This window comes from Schistocerca americana, chromosome 8 (assembly GCF_021461395.2).
Source record: "Schistocerca americana isolate TAMUIC-IGC-003095 chromosome 8, iqSchAmer2.1, whole genome shotgun sequence".
NCBI lineage: Eukaryota > Metazoa > Arthropoda > Insecta > Orthoptera > Acrididae > Schistocerca > Schistocerca americana.
In genome coordinates, this window is record NC_060126.1 from 410,639,101 (window position 1) to 410,656,443 (window position 17,343).

Here is a 17,343-nt window from a genome sequence, read left to right on the forward strand (position 1 = left end):
ACACTTTGACAGCGGCATGTTCACCCAATGACATTGTTAATAATAACTATTGCTGTGCATATGGGATCGTCCAGATTTAGTCGTAGATCAATGAAAATACGTCACGTGTACAGACGGCAGATGGTCGTCTCCGAGTATGCCGTCATATGGGCGAACGACTGTTCCAAACATGAATTTCGCCGCGGTCGCAGACTTCTGAGGGCAGTATTGTGGTGTGGCAGACGTTCATCTGCACTTCTATCGATACGAGGTAGTAAGTGAGAGCGCCGGGCAGCCGTGGACGACGTGAACATTATTACGGACTACCTGGATCCTTTCATGCTTGATTGTCTTTCCCGACGGCGATGGCATATTCCAGCCCTTGTAACAAATCCAGATTCGTGTTACAGCGGTTTGGGGAGCATAATAATGAATCACGTTGATGTCTTCGCCACGAAATCCGCATTATCTGAACCCTATGGAACACCTCTGGAACGGTATTGGGCTTCAGCTCTGCGCCCTCGGAGCACCAGACTGCAATTTACGGAAATTTCGTGATGTGGACATCAGGCACCACGTAGCTTAGTAGAGATTCTCCACGTACGCCCCGCAGTACCACTGCTTTCTTGCTTACCAAAGATGTACCAACACAATTCTATACACGCAGTTATAATGTTTCGACTCATCATTTTCATCTTCATGTATAAAATTCAGCCTAACGTATGTTTGTGCCCACAAATCTCGAAAAGTAGTAGGTTGGTTAACGTCAAATTTTGACAAAATGTAGCATGTCTGTACATATTTATATGTAAAGGGTAAACATTGTTGCCAAATATATCGAAAAGTTCTTGACCAATTTAATTCAGATTTTTAGACATTAGTTTAATAAATGACTGGACGAATTCGTTGGAGGACACGGTTTTCGATTTATTCAATTATATTGCATTTAAAGGTCGCTGTTGTATGTTTCTCTTGAATAATTCGAAAACTACGGCCTCTAACGAAAACGTATCCCAGTACAAAAGTTAATTACATCAAATAACTTACTAAAAGGTCCCATTCATATTTTTTTTTGGAGAACCAACAATTTGCACGTAGTGAGTGTGAGAATATCAAATTCTTGGGCGTTGTATTAGAAGACGTTGCGGGTTTCATAGAACCCACGGGTAGGGGCTAGTGAATCATCCATCGCCTGGCTCTCTCTCTCTCTCTCTATATATATATATATAATTGTGGTCTTCAGTCCTGAGACTGGTTTGATGCAGCTCTCCATGCTACTCTATCCTGTGCAACCTACAACCTTCTGAATCTGCTTAGTGTATTCATCTCTTGGTCTCCCTCTACGATTTTTACCCTCTACGCTGCCCTCCAATGCTAAATTTGTGATTCCCTGATGCCTCAGAACATGTCCTACCAACCGGTCCCTTCTTCTTGTCAAGGTGTGCCACAAACGCCTCTTCTGCCCAGTTCTATTGGATACCTCCTCATTAGTTATGTGATCCACCCCTCTAATCTTCAGCATACGTCTGTAGCACCACATTTCGAAAGCTTCTATTCTCTTCTTGTCCAAACTATTTATCGTCCATGTTTCACGTCCATACATGGCTACACTCTATATAAATATTTTCGGAAACGACTTCCTGACACTTAAATCTATACTCGATGTTGACAAATTTCTCTTCTTGAGAAACGCTTTCCTTGCCATTGCCAGTCTACGTTTTATGTCCTCTCTACTTCGACCGTCATCAGTTATTTTGCTCCCCAAATACCAGAACTCCTTTACTGCTTTAAGTGTCTCATTTCCTAATCTAATTCCCTCAGCATCACCCGATTTAATTCGACGACATTGCATTCCATATATGTAATGTTGCGAAAAATCTCGAAAAGTTCTTGATCGGTGTATTTCAGACTTTAAGGGATGCTCTGTTTAACAATCAGGCTACAGAATGTGAATTTGCAATAAGAATACTCTAGGCTCACAGTCAAAGACAGTGGGGAAGTGGAGCTGGATAGCAGGGTGGAAGAAAATTGACTTCTGTAACTCAAAGGAGGAGGTGAAGAGAGAAGGGGAGGGGATGGACAGAGAGAGTGAAAGGAGAAGGAGGATAAAGAGAGGGGAGAAGGAGATCGACAGCGTCAGTGGGAGAAAAGGAGAGTAGGACGTGTTTTCTCTTTCCTTTCTTTCCCCACAGAAACGCATAACTGCCTACGGCTCTATATACATATTTTATCCCCGGTCGGCTTCAAAACACTTTAAAGTTACATGACCCAATTCCAGAGCAAAACATTTTTAAATACTGGCTTCTTATATATTTCAAGAAGCCAGTATTTGAAGTTCAATGTCTTGCTCTGGAATTGGGTCGCGTAGCTTTAAACTGTTTTGAAGCCGACAGGAGATACAACTCGTGGCGCTACCCTAGAGAAGACGTGGGTCCCCTGCAGAGCCGCAGCTCCGCCTCAGAGAAATTGAAGAATGGAGCCTGTCTGTGACGCGGCCGCCTCGTTGACTCCTGCCCTCGCCAAACTTTTGTCATCTACCAACTTCCGCCGCCTCCACTTGCGCAACTGGGAGCTCTGATTTCGAGAGTTTTTGTCGTATGCTTCGCCCTTTCAACAAGTTAGCGGAAATAAATGACGTTTGCCTGGCAGTCTCCTAACGCCTGTGCGCTCTTCTTTCCGAAACTCTTGTCTGGGATCCTCTCAGCTCGTTTACTTTAGGTACGTCCGCATTAGTCTCCCACGGAGGAAGCAGCAGTCGCAGTTAATACTCGAAAAGCGCGGAGAGATGTTTTACTGCACACAGTAGCGAAACTAGCTATTTGCTGTCTAAAGATTTCGATTCACGAGCTAACCGATAACTTATAACATTACTCCTCTTTTGACATCACAACTGTTTCTGCACAGCAGTAGCAGGATACGTAACTACAGAAAATAAAGGAAGATAGAGCCGACATTGATTTTCTATCAAAATGGTTCAAATGGCTCTGAGCACTATGGGGCTTAACAGCTGTGGTCATCAGTCCCCTAGAACTTAGAACTACTTAAACCTAACTAACCTAAGGACATCACACACATCCATGCTCGAGGCAGGATTCGAACCTGCGACCGTAGCAGTCGCACGGTTCCAGACTGCGCGCCTAGAACCGCGAGACCACCGCGGCCGGCGATTTTCTATCACTTCTATCATTACTCTGGAGCAACACAAAAATAATAACTGCCTAATGTGCTGCTTCTGCTTCTAGGAAATACATTGTTTGATACGTTATGTATTAAATTCTCTTGTCATTTTAATATCGAATGCGTAGTGTTTACCTTCTCATGTCGGCACACGAAGAAGCCACTTTTATCATGTTAATTAATTAAAAAGTCCCTTTGGGTTTAATAACAACAGTTAAAATACAAAATTGCAGTTATGTGCACTAACTGCGAGAATAATGAATGACTTTAAACGGTCCAGCCACATAATGTGAGCGGTGCCTACGTTCGACGTCAAGGTGCAGTAGCTACTCCCAGATGATGGGTGGTAGCAATATCAGTGTAGGGTATATAAAGCATGTCGTGGGGCAGCAGGAAAAGGCGCAGTTGCTGTCGTAATGCGGAAACGGAACGATTTACCCCATGTTCAAAAGGGTACGATCATTAACTTTCAGGTCAAGGGGGGAGTCACTACCGAAATAGCTAAGTTTGTTAGGTGTTAAGCTTGTTAACTAATTATTAAAACTGATCAATCAACTGATAAAGAAAAGATAAATACTTTACGCGGTGTGGGGCTTTGAATGTCGAGGAAACCTGCTGGGTAAGGAAGACCAATGAAAACAAAATCATTGCCCATTTAGATGCGTATATTTTGGAGAACTGGAAGGACTTGGACAGAAAAAGTTAAAAATGAAGTATTAAGAAAAGTCTGTGTAGAAAGACGAATACTACAGAAGATTAAATAGAGAAGAACAATACAACCCTTATTGAAGTATGCCTAGGAAGGGATGGTGAAAGGAAAAACGAGAAGGAAAGGACAACAATTGAAGATCGAAAGTGGAAAACGTTCTAAGAGTCACTTTTCTCACCTTTTCAGTGCTTTTGTGTTCTCGACACTCCTTTGCATTTTCCTACATGTCATCGTGGTGTAAAAACACGGAGAAAGTCTTTGAAAGATTAGTTAGTAAATAGCGCGTGGCCTTCGTACCAAACTGTGCTTCCCTCAAGAGTTCCAGAATGAAAAAGATATAAAAGTGACTCTGATGTTGGCTGCATCTCTACTAATTCAAAACCTAATGCGGTACTTCTGTACTTGTATTACCACAAATAAAACGTAGTGCCTCGGTACACTTGGAACCAAGACTTCCTTTTTGCTATTTTGTAGGAAACTGTTATTTGTGATATGGTTGCTGTGTACAAGACACAAGCTGATTCTTGCAAAGACCAGACACTGTTAATTCAGTTACTTATTTACTAGTACTGTTACCGGTTTCGAACCGACAGATTCATTTTCTGACAGCTGTTCACGTTTTACAAAATGGCTCTGAGCACTATGCGACTTAACTTCTGAGGTCATCAGTCGCCTAGAACTTACAATAATTAAACCTAACTTACCTAAGCACATCACACACATCCATGCCCGAGGCAGGATTCGAACCTGCGACCGTAGCGGTCGTTCGGTTCCAGATTGTAGCGCCTAGAACCGCACGGCCACTCCGGCCGCCACGTTTTACATTACTTTAGTTGTTGCTTACATTACAAAACAGACAACAACTAATCTGACCAACGACAAACGTATCTTACAATCAACTTGTGTGTTCGAAACGGGTAACGGCGCTATTTCTGTACATAAATAGAAATATTAAGAATGTCTCGTTGATGCTTTCTTCTTTGCAGACATCGATTTGTAAAACATTTTTATTGTCCGTAAGATTCTTGGTATTGTATTTAGAACGTCCTTAATTAAGTTTTATTTTATAACTTGTTACATGGCATTTTTTTAGCAGTAATATGGTGAGCAGCGTCGTTTTGTACTATCGGAATACCATATCAATTTTTAGAATTCAAATTAGTTATACTGTGCCATAGCAACTTCCAAGTTCATTTGAGAAAGTAGGAGAGGGAAGAGTAAAACCTCATTCAAAAACCTTGGTTGATTTGGCCCGGGTGACAGTATCTCTTGCATGACCCTCGCCAAGATGACGGTGAACACTACATACAACCCTTCCAAGAGACGCTTCTTACAACTACTTGAAGAGCGAAATCAGGAAGTTTGGTTTTAATTAACAGAGAAGATCATAGAGGTTCTAGACGTTACTGTTGATAAATGGGCTGAGTAGTACACGATCCTGAAAAGGGGTGAAGGTAGGCGTTCTAGGAAGAGCTCTGAAAACAAACCCTATCCTTAAAGTAGGCAGTTGTTTGGAGTGTTGGTGTCTCCCCCATGTAAAACACATTTCACTCAGCCGCCTGACAGTGCACTGTCGGATCTAATGTAAACTGACCTGGATATGTCAAAAAGGACTAGATCTGGATCCGGGATAAAAGTTATTTCGTTACACGGAAACTGAGGGGTATACATACGAAAGAGATAGAGTTTGAAGAAGAATTAAAGAAGAAATATATAAATGCAGCTACCCAGACGGAATCAGGAAAGAAATTAAAAGGAACGAAAGATCTGAACCAGTGCACAACGATATATAGTGGAGTAGATCGGAAGCAAAGAGCTCGGTGTGGAATATCCATATTAGCAGGTCAAAAGCGGAAGAAGAAAACTACTCCTACATAAATTAAAGAGTGGTAACATCACAATTTAAAATAGCACGAAACATATGGCAGTGATAGCTGTGTACGCTCCTAAGGAAAGGAAGAATGACGAAACAATGTAATACAATCTGTAGCAGATAAATGTATCAAGTGTCCAAGTGATCAATGGTAGAAATCTAAACGCTCAAGTAAGCAAAATACCTAACCCAATCTTGTGCGGAGTTTTGGCGAAGTAACAATAAATGAAACTGGCAATTAACTTAGGCAATTTTCATCTGTCAACCAGAAAAACTGTCAACTGTAACAAATACTTATTTTTCCAAGAAAGATATTCATAAATTAACATGGGGCGGTCGAGGTTATAGATCATTAATCGACTACATAGTAGTAAAAAATAAGTTCTATTGTACAGAACGTTAGAGTATACACAGGAAGTGATATAAGTAATTGGCACTACTCGCAATTTCAAATTTTAGTAAAAACGCAAAATCGGAGAAAAATAACAAAAAAAAAGATAATGAAGAATTGTATAAGGTGCGTCTAATACAGGCTTACAAAGCGTGTAACGGAAATACACACTGATGGAAAAGTAGACTGAGTGATTGGCCGGTGTGGCCGAGCGGTTCTACGAGCTCCAATCTGGAACCGTGCGACCGCTACGGTCGCACATTCTAATCCTGCTTCGGGCATTGATGTGTGTAATGTCCCCTAGAACTTAGAACTACTTAAACCTAACTAACCTAAGGACATCACACAAATCCATGCCCCAGGCAGGATTCCAACCTGCGACCGTAGCGGTCGCGCGGTTTCAGACTGAAGCGCCTAGAACCACGAAACTTGTACTGATCCAGTAACAAAAGACTAAACACAGCTGAAGCGGTAATTTAATAGCCAAGATGATTACTCGTAACTGTGGCAGCTCTACCTATAAAGACGTCTGCAATTTTACATCTGCTTAACAAATTCTGGAATAACTGCCGTATACCTCTCTCTTGGTCAACAGCTCCAGTTAAAAATATACATAATAAGAGGAGAACCTAAATATTGTGGAAGGTATAGAGGAATTAGTTTCGTGAATGGAGGATATAAGATCTACACGAAAATAATAAATTAGAGATTAAAAACTGTTTTAGATCGTCTATTAGCAGAAAAGTGAAGTGGAATTAGGAATGGGAGATTGTGCATGAATGATGTCATCACCAATTGACAAATAACTGAACAAAGAAGAGAAAAAAATTTGAAAACACATCCCGCTCTTATAGCTATTGGGAAGGGGTTTGGTAGCCTAAATGGAATTAATTTATGGCAAATACTAAAAAATTAGTGCTGATTACACGTACTTTTGTTAGTAAAGAGTCTGTATAGAGGTACACCGACGTGCTGAAAAGTAATGCCTCCGAATTCTGTACGTTAAAACTCTGTTTAATTAAAACAAACATTATTATCTTTCTTCTTCATGTCTGCATATTTGCAGCAGCGTGCCGCTAGAAGGATACGAATTGTATGTCATACGGTGCTGTGCATGAGGAACAGAATGCTGTTAATCTAGTTCAGAGTTCAAAGGTTCGGCCATTAATGGAGCATGCTCTCCTTCAGTGTGACAATTCAGACCTCACACGAGCGCTGCGACATCTACAAGAATCTGACACCTTGCATTGACTGTCATCCATCATCCTCTATACAATCCAGTCTTGGCCCCATCTGATTTTCGCCTGTTTCCAAAACTTAAAGGACTCCTTTGAGGACATCATTTTGGTAGTGATGAAGTGATGCAAGCAGAGGTGAGGTTGTTACTCATCAGCAAAGTCAAACAATAAGCTGGTCTGTCATTTGGAGAAGTCTTTATCGCCAGGGTGACTATATTGGGAAATAAATACGTTGACATGAGCAATAAAGATATAGAGTGCTAATAACGATTATTATATTTAAAAACCTTTAAGAGTTTTCACATAAAAATTCGGAGGTTTTACTTTTCAGGGCGCCCTATTTACCATAGACACGGGAACTGAAAGAGGAGAAAGGCGCCTGTCACGTAGGCAAGAGTGTAGTTTATCACACCCTCTTTATATATATTGATGATATTTTAAAGAAATGCATGTAACTAGTAGATACAGGAATTCCATTACCAACAGAGTGTCTTCCCAAACACTCATATGATTGCAGATGATCAAATAATGACAGAAGTGGTTACGTCACCATTTTTGACAAAACTGCCGTATACCTTGGTCAGATTCCACTAAATTAATAAATCTGGCCAATCTAAATTACTCCTAAGCTATAAATGAGATTACAGGAACGGTTAAAGTTAATGTAAGTGATTGGCATAGCTAATTGCTACATTTATGTCTTAAATTATTTTTCTGGAAGTGAGATTAAATGTAGTTAGAAGCCAGGACAGGAAGGAGGTCAGCGTCAGTCGTAATGTTACCTGACTTTTACACTGAATTGCAGATATAGATTTCAACTGACAGAGCAATTTTCATCAGTGCTATAAACACAAATAATACAAGAATCAGACATAGAAACAGCACAATGATGAAACACCATGTCACAGTTGTGCATAACAACAACTTAAGAATTACATACCGTTGTAAGTAGTCATGTGGACTGAAGGTAATTATAACAACACATATTCCAACCTAGCTAAAAATTTCTTTACACGATGTCTCTATAAGTTTACAGTGGTGATTATGATTTACATTTAGACTGTGGACTTATGGTAAGAGAGGTGAATTAAAATTTTGTACCAATTTATTAACCATTATCCATTGTTTTATGGAAATAACCTTCAGTATTTCGATGTTCTTCAAGATAAGTGATTATGTGTTAGGTAACTCTGGTGATTACTTTTTAATTTATGAGCTTCCTGGCTAAATTGTATTTTATGATTTTTGTTATTTGAATTCACTGTAGTTTAATGAACGTCAGTTTATGTTAACCCATTCTTTTACGTACAGACAGAGAAAGTAGAGGGCATTATCTGTTCAGTATGATGTAAAGTAACACGATACCGATGTTTTGAATTTATATTCCTCGCGATAACATTGTATATTATTATAAGTAGTAACTGAATTATCGATATTTTCATTTTTATGCGTACATAAAAATGTGTTTAGCTTAACCCTTTCTTTTAACATGGTCAATAAAAGTGGAGGGCGTCTGATACCCAGAGTGACGCAGTGTAATACTTGTCATAACGAATTTTGAACTGTGCACCTCCAGTCAAAATTGTATTTTATTATAATTACTATTTGAATTTCTTTTGTTTTTATGTATAAAATTTGTTTTAACTTAACCCATTCCATAATATATGGACAATAAACAAAGAATGTAGGCTATCCAGTGCGACGTAACCTGATGTTAGATGTGTAGATAAGTAACCAGTGACCTCAGTTGCACTAATGATTGTACATGCTGAATTAGATTACGTTCATCTACATTAATACTGATAATGGTATGTAGTTGTGGAATTGTAATTGTGCACAACTGTGCATGGTGTGTGATCAATGTGCTGTTTCTGTGTCTGATTCTAGTATTATTTGTATTTATAGCAGTCATGAAAATTGCTCTGTCGGTTGAAACATAGATCTGCAATGCTATAAGGCAGACCGATGGCATTATGGCTAATGCTTATCATCCTTCTGTCCTGGATTACGTCATGGCCGTGTAGCACAATCATTCTCACAGATTCCAACATGATGTAGTTAGAAGCCCTATTCAGTACATGTGGAGCAATGGCAAGCTGAGCAGGAGACAGATTCTGAATCCAACCATGAGGAGGAGCCACTGGAACCAAATTGACGCTGTCTTTTTTGTTCCCAACACAACGAAAATTCATTGCATATTGTCTTAATGTGGTCAGTTTGCTGCACCGAGGACGTGCACAGCAAGCATAAAGTACCACAATATCGCGGCACCTGCCCTCTGCAGAAACTAATTAATCTTGGAAACATGAGGCCTAGGGCAGTGCAAAGACAAGATCGTTGTAGTGGAGTGAGACAAGAGCACACCCGGCACTTTTGTACTCAGAACGCAGCACCACAGCCGTCAGGCTGGTGCCAAGTTAACTGCCTTGTTGACTCTGCTAAGGAACAGTAATGAAAGCAGTCATTGGGTAATATAGATAAATTGAAGAGTAGGAGAACTGAAATACCTTTGTCTATGCGGAATCTGTTTAGCTAAAACACGGAGTAGGACAGATGGTGGGAGTCATAAGCAGCTTGTTTATCAACCCATGTATTAAAAGCCCACATGACTGGTTCATTATGTTTAAACTGAATATAAAAGGGAAACTGTTGCATTTTTAGAATGGTCTGATTAGTCGGCGTTAAGAAGAAACACTGTCATTTGGGAATCAGAGTAAATATTCTGCTTTTTGCTGGGAGAGCTCTGTGGAGCTTACATCTATAAGGGGGTGCTCCAACACAAGAACAGTCATTACTTCTGCCTCGAGGAAGATGCACTGGTGAGGATCTATTTACTCTCAAGACCTCAAAGAAAACATTATTCACAGTGAAATTTTTATTGTTCATAAATGTAGAAGTGCTTCCCAGGATGTTGACAGTTCAGTTGGGATGGTGGTGTTGGGACTCCATCAGCAAAAGCAGGCATGAATTGGCCTGGCAGTACTGCTATGAAGTGGATAGCTCGTGTGACAGTCAATATGTCACAGCTCGTCAGTGCACCCCCTTGATGGACAATGGCAGACAAAAGGTCAGCGAGCTAGTCTCTGAAGTGTTATCACTGGCGTCGAAGATACGTGCCCAAGAGACTCGCCCACCAGTCATGTCTAAAGTTCTCTTTGCCATGCAAATGTCTCCCCACAGCATCCAGTTAGGATGCGAAGCCAGCAGCATCAAGGTTGGCTGCGGGAGAGAGATGGGCAGCAACAGAGGCTCAATCTCACGATGTTAGCTGACGAAAAGTTCCTTGGCCACACTGGTCAAGACTCCGGTTGGGTCTTTGTACTCATCAGTGATGACCCAGCTGTTGGTGCTGGAGTGTGCATTGGCAAGTCTCTCCAGTGAGACATGTTCCGTCGTAGAAGATTAGGCACACAAACAATCAACATGACTTTTTAAAAAAGGGATAGTGGCGTTTCCCATGCCCTCTGCTGCTGTTGGGGTAGCTATTACATCATGTGTAATCACGTGTAATATTTTTTTCTATTTGGTCAGCTCTCCTAGTGGTTTCAGACTTTCCAACTTCATCTTTCAGATGCTTTTTCTATGGAAGAGTATTTTCTGTCGCTGTTTATCTGGGTCTTGATGTGACATACGGTTCGATCACCAGTATGATGGAACCGTCCTGTTGCTGTGATGTCATTATGCTTCGTTCGTGGAATTAGGTCTTTCACTTGTCCCAGATATCGCAATCACATACACTGTAACGTATATGCAACAAATGTACAACAAATGTGCCTATGTGGTATGTGAAAGTGGATTCGTTAAGCTACCTGAGCTATCAGTAATCGGAATACAACGTGCATAACACTGTGTGCGTGTGTATGAGCGTCATTTCCACTGTCATTTAAGCCCTCAACAGATGTTACATGAAAAACTTAAAACTAACATTTGGATAAGCTATATAACTGCTTATTTGAATATGAGAAACTACAAGAACAAATGAACCTCTAACAATGAATGCCTAAGCTATGTGACCACATTTTTAAATAAGAATTTACAAGTGATACAGAATCTGGCTTGTGCAACGGAATGTACTGCATTAGAGCACATAATATGTTGTGGTGTGTGAGGGTCTCTGTTTCGGCCCCTGTTTTTGCACTCACCTCTTTAGATGACTGCCTTTTTTCAATGTGGTTTACAGCAATTCACAGCAGAACACAGCAGCAGCTGTTAAAGCTTATTGTTAGTAAGAGTGAATTTAATAAAAAGGAGTTTGCTTGGGTCCTGTTAACTAATAAATAACTTGTGAGTGGGGATATCCTAAATTAAGTCTGTTTAAAACTTCAGAAATCATCATGACCAATAATGGACAATGGCAACTACAATGACATAGGTATCAATAATGGCTGAGTGCCAGATTAACAAATTATTTCGCTTTCAAAGGTACATTGACATTTAATAACCGCAGCATATTATTCAGATGTGTAGAGTAATTATTACTATTTGAGGGATAAAGAGGCTCCTTTAATTGGCAAGCAAAACATGGGATTATTGCAAACTCGGACTAACGATCACGAGCCTAACTATGCAATTGCTTTTGCTCTGTGCCTGTGAATTTTACCTTGAAATCCATCTTCAAACGTAGTTAAGCCATCTAAATCTCTCCTGGCTATATAAATGAAATCAGGCCTTGAATGTGGTAAGATCTGCCATCACAAACGTGAGGCCAGCGTGACACGTCTTCTGTCTCCGAGCGCACGACCGACACTACTACTTCCACTCTCACAGACAGACCTCGTCTCACAAGAATGTTTCGCCCTCAGATGGTTACCATCAATATCTGAATGCTTATTTATTCACAATTTTACACAATGCAAAGAATAGCGTTAAGTTACCTATATTGTTTTCAATGTAGTGGTGAGTTTTGACACACCCCTTACAACACATTCCCCTCGATCTGTTCAGCATTTCCTCGTAGCCTGCAGTCTGCCGATAATTAACTGAGGCACCTTGACTTCTGGCATCACAAGTGAAGGCATTTAACAATTTTTTTATGTTCGCCTAGGATACTATTCTGGGGACCAATACATCCAGACAGGACTTTCCAGCGGGCCCTTGTAGTGACAAACGGACTTTAATTATGGGCTCCTTCAGTGCAGGCCAAATGACGTAGAAGTCTCAGCCGCCACAGCAGCCACTCACGAGCACCGGAAACCCTACGAATACTGTGCAATCGCAGAGTTCTTAAAACAAATGATAGGATGAACTGGAATTTTCTGACTTACATTGTTTCATTCAGTTACTTGATGAATCTCTTTATTTATTTATTAATTTTTTTATTGTTTGGTAAGTTACAGCACCCAGTTTTCAAGTATGCTAGGGCCAACCCCATTTCATAAACTAAATTCAGTATGTTATCCATTGTGTATAATTAAACTCACGTGATTCCATGGGGAGCGATCTGGCAATCGATGAGGTCATCTGGTACAGATCCATACGACACCCACAGGGGTATGACGATGGCTCAGACGTGACGTCACTTGGTGAATGACACTCAGTTACAAAAACCCTTATACCTTTCCAGTAATCTATGTACATGTTATGATTTTAAAATCTCGGTTAATAAGGTAAAAATCACACCTTTCAGTAGGGAAGGATTCAGTGACACCAAAGACGGCGATAGAAAACAATATTCTAGAGCAAAGATCGTATTTTAAAGATCTGGTTTTGGACATAAGTTTGTATAATGAAAGGACGTTGAGCAAAAAATTAACAAATTTCAAGTTATATGTAGAGCTGTTCTCAGAATCTATTATAAGTAAAGTTCGGAGAGAAACGAGGAGGATCTTCTCACGAAATTCCAATCACCAACTTTCTCCTCCGAATGCGAAAATATTTTGTTGCCGCCGACCCACATAGGGAGAAACGATCACCGAGATAAAGTAAGGGAAATCAGAGCTCGAACGGATAGATACAGGTCTTCGTTCTTTCCACGCACTATACTAGATTGCAGTAATAGAGAACTGTGAAGATGTTTCGATGAACCCTCTGCCAGGCACTTAAATCTGATTTTTAGAGTATCCATGTAGATGTAGACGAAAATAAAGTTTTGTAAATTAATAGGCTTATCTACGGCCCTAATGCCGATCAAAAAACTGAGTCAAATACAATCATAGAAATCAGATTCTTAAGGAACGTTAAAGAATGTATGAGAACGGATACGATACGAAACGAAGGTATTAAGAAAGAACGAAACATAGAATAAGTACACATTGAAATATTAAAGAACCAACAGAATTGGACCGATTACTTAAGAAAAACGGAAATTACCAACCTTCACAGCATTGGATTAGGCGCCTAGTGGAAGAAGAAATAGAGGGCGACCCTGGACACGCTGGAGACTATTGTGAGGACGAAAGGGGAATAACGGCTAATCAATGAAGTGTGGAAGAATAAGTGGGAGACATATCAGTTATGTACAAACAAAGATGCGGTGTCTTTTCATGCTCCTAAAAATGTCACATCTGACGCGGGTAATATTTTCCTTTTCCAGTCGTAAATTGTTAGATTACGTTAATGTGCAAAACCAGAAGAGGAAAAAAGATGGATGGGCAATATTATGTAAAGATCTTTGTAATGGGAAGAACAATAAAAAAATAAAGAACCATTAGCCAGATGCGGGTTGGGATCGCGCTCCGAGGCTTCCCTAAGGACTTCATTGTGTGGATAGGCAGTTTATCCATTCCAGGAACCGAGAATCATCTGCCTGTTATCGATGTTGATACTGGCAAGATGTGGCTCCCGGGGGCAGTTTTTTTCATGTAATATAATCACAGATTGACAGTTTTCGGAATCTTCCCCTTTACTTGAATTGCGAAACCTTTGCTTCTTGCCAAATTTCGTGACACTAGCTCAACGGGGAGTACCCTATAGGCTTCAAACAGTGAGTTTAGTAGAATCAATATATGTGACGTAAATGGTAGTATCTTTGGGCTGCATTGTCTTAAAGCTTAATTTTTTTCAACGACCAAGGAACCATACAACATAGTATGTGACTTAGACGTCAGTTTAATGCTTCTACCCGTTCCTAAGAAGAGAAGTGCCAACGGACGGAGTTTCAGACTGACAGTCGAGTAGCAAATAACAAAAAAAATCTTTTCATCTGATATAATTACAAATTATGCAAGCGAGGCTGTGGTTAAGAAGGGAGTGGGACAGGGTTGTAGCCCATCCCCGACATTATTCAATGCGCACATTTGGCAAGCAGTAAAGGAAAGCAAAGCAAAATTTGTAGTAAGAATTAAAGTTCAGGGACAAGTAATAAGGACTTTGTGACATGCCGATAACGTTGCAGTAGTGTCGGAGACAGCAAAGGATTTGGAATAACAGTTGAAAGGAATGAACAGTGTCTCTAAAGGAGAATATACGAGGAACATCAACAGAAGCAAAACAAGGATGATGGAATGCAGTCTAATTAATTTAGGTGACGGCTGAGGGAACCAGATGAGGAAATGGGATGTTTAAAGTAGTACCTGATTTCTACTATTCTGACAGAAAAACTATTGATGATGGCCAAAGTAGAGGCGATATAAATTAATATACACTTGCAATGATGAGAAAAGCGTTTCTCAAGAAGAGGTAACGCCGAATACAGATTCAGGTGTTAGAAGTTTTTCTGAATGTAGTTGTTCAGAGTGTAGCCATGCATGGAAGTGAAACATGGACAATAAACAGTTCAGACACGAAGAGAATAGGACCTTTAGAAGCGTAGAGCTACAGAAAAAATGCTGAAGATGAGATGTGTAAAATGCGTAACTAATGAGCAGGTACTGAAGAGAATTGAGGAGATAAGAATTTCGTGGCATAGATGAAGTGATCCGTTGATAGTTGATAGCATTTGGGGAAGCGTGTGTGCGGGGAGAGGTTGCGGGTAGGTTACAAATCGTAGAGGAGCACCCATAGGTGAATACAGTAAAAGATACAGAGGGACGTAAGTTGCTGTAGTTATTCGGAGATGAAGTGTCTTGTACAGGATGGAGTAGCATGGAGACCTTCATCAAACCAGCCTTTGAACTGAAGACCACAAGAACAACAAAAAATTGCTAAAAGGTTCAAATGTTTGAGAGACACACAGACAGACATACAGATGGATCTCAAAACGATCCTATGAGATGATGATGCAATGTAGGCTTTTACGGCTGGTGGTGTCCTCACTTAAAACATCCCGGCTGATAGGCCGAGCTCTATGTACAAAACTCTCCCCCGACGTTTCGTCTCCGACTGAGGGAGACCTCCTCCGAGGTAAAGCGGCGAAATGCAAAATGAACTCTAGGGAGTACAGAGGGCGCCACTGTCATCCGTGACATCGGCTGTCAGACTGTCTCTTAATGCAGATAAGAGTAATGCCACCATCATACTGAACAGCGAGGACTATCATGGAAAGATCAAAGACATTTTGGTTCCCAACAATTACAAAAATCTTAGAAAGATCCGACTGTGAAGATTTAAAAACTGACCAATTGACCGATAGAAGCGTCTTCATTCTCCTCCGACGTTAAGAAGTTGACGCCAAGAAGTTGCTTTGTAAAACAGAAGCGTACCCAAAGTGCATAAACCTGAAGTTCCATTGAGGCCAACTGTCAGCACTATAGGAGGACCCACCCACGAGTTAGCTAGACACCTTGCCTCCTTTCTGCAACCTTACGTTGGTAAGACGGACAGTCATATTAAAAATTCAGTCATTTCATTGACAAGTTAAAGGAAATCGGAGTGTGCCGGAATGATATTCTCATCAGTTTCGATATTGTTTCGTCATTTACCATGATTCCGGTAAACAAAGCCATCTTATGCACAGCGGATATTTTTCCTATAGATATTGTGGCATTGTTCCGACACTGCCTCACCACAACTTTCCTTCAATACAATAGTGACCTTTATGAACAGATTGACGGGTTGGCTATGGGCAGTCCTCTTAGTCCAGCTGTGGCTAACTTGTTTATATGGACTTTTGAACAACGGCCGTTGTAGATCACCAGTAAGAGACCAGCCAGATGGTATCGCTATGTCGATGACACTTTCGTAGTACTGACTCACGGAGCAGAGGAGTTGGATACCTTTCTGATACATCCAAACAGCATTAATCCGAAAATCCAATTTACTATGGAGACAGAGAGTAATGGGCAATTGAATTTCCTGGATCTGTCCGACAGGACGGAACGTTGGGCCATAAGGCGTATAGAAAGACCACACATACTGATCGTTTTCTGCATAAAAATTGAAGCCGTCACCCTAGACAAAAAACGGGTGTAATAAAAACTTTGGTAGACAGGGCGCGCAAAATTTGTGAACCTGTTAATTTAAAGGATGTGACTGAACATCTACGATCAGCTTTCGCGAAGAATGATTATTGTAGCAAGGATATAGATCGAGCACTTCGCTCTTGGCAGAGAATCAGGAGCAACGACGAACAACAGTCGCCAAACGGCAAGATTTTTCTTTCATTAATTAATAAGGTCACAGATACACTGGACTTGCATTCGGGAGGACGACGGTTCAATCCCGCGTGCAGCCATCCCGATTCAGGATTTCCGTGATTTCCCTAAATCGCTCCAGGCAAATGACGGGATGGTTCCTTTGAAAGGGCACGGCCGACTTCCTTCCCCGTCCTTCCCTACACCGATGAGACCGATGACCTCGCTGTCTGATGTCCTGCCCCATAACAACCCAACCCAAGATCACAGATCGCACAGGGAAAGTGTTAAGCAAGTATGTGGTGGAAACTATTTTCAGATGTGCAAAAGATGCACGCGACCCTTTGGCTACACCAGGGTATATAAAATTCCTTGTAGTTGTGGATAGGTCTATATCGGTACCACAAAGAGAAGCATGAACAACCCCCTCTTGTTGAGCATAAGAAGAATTGGCGCCTGGGTCACACGGATAAATCGGCCGTGGCAGAACATGTTTACCAGGAAGGTAATCAAGAAATAAAATTCAG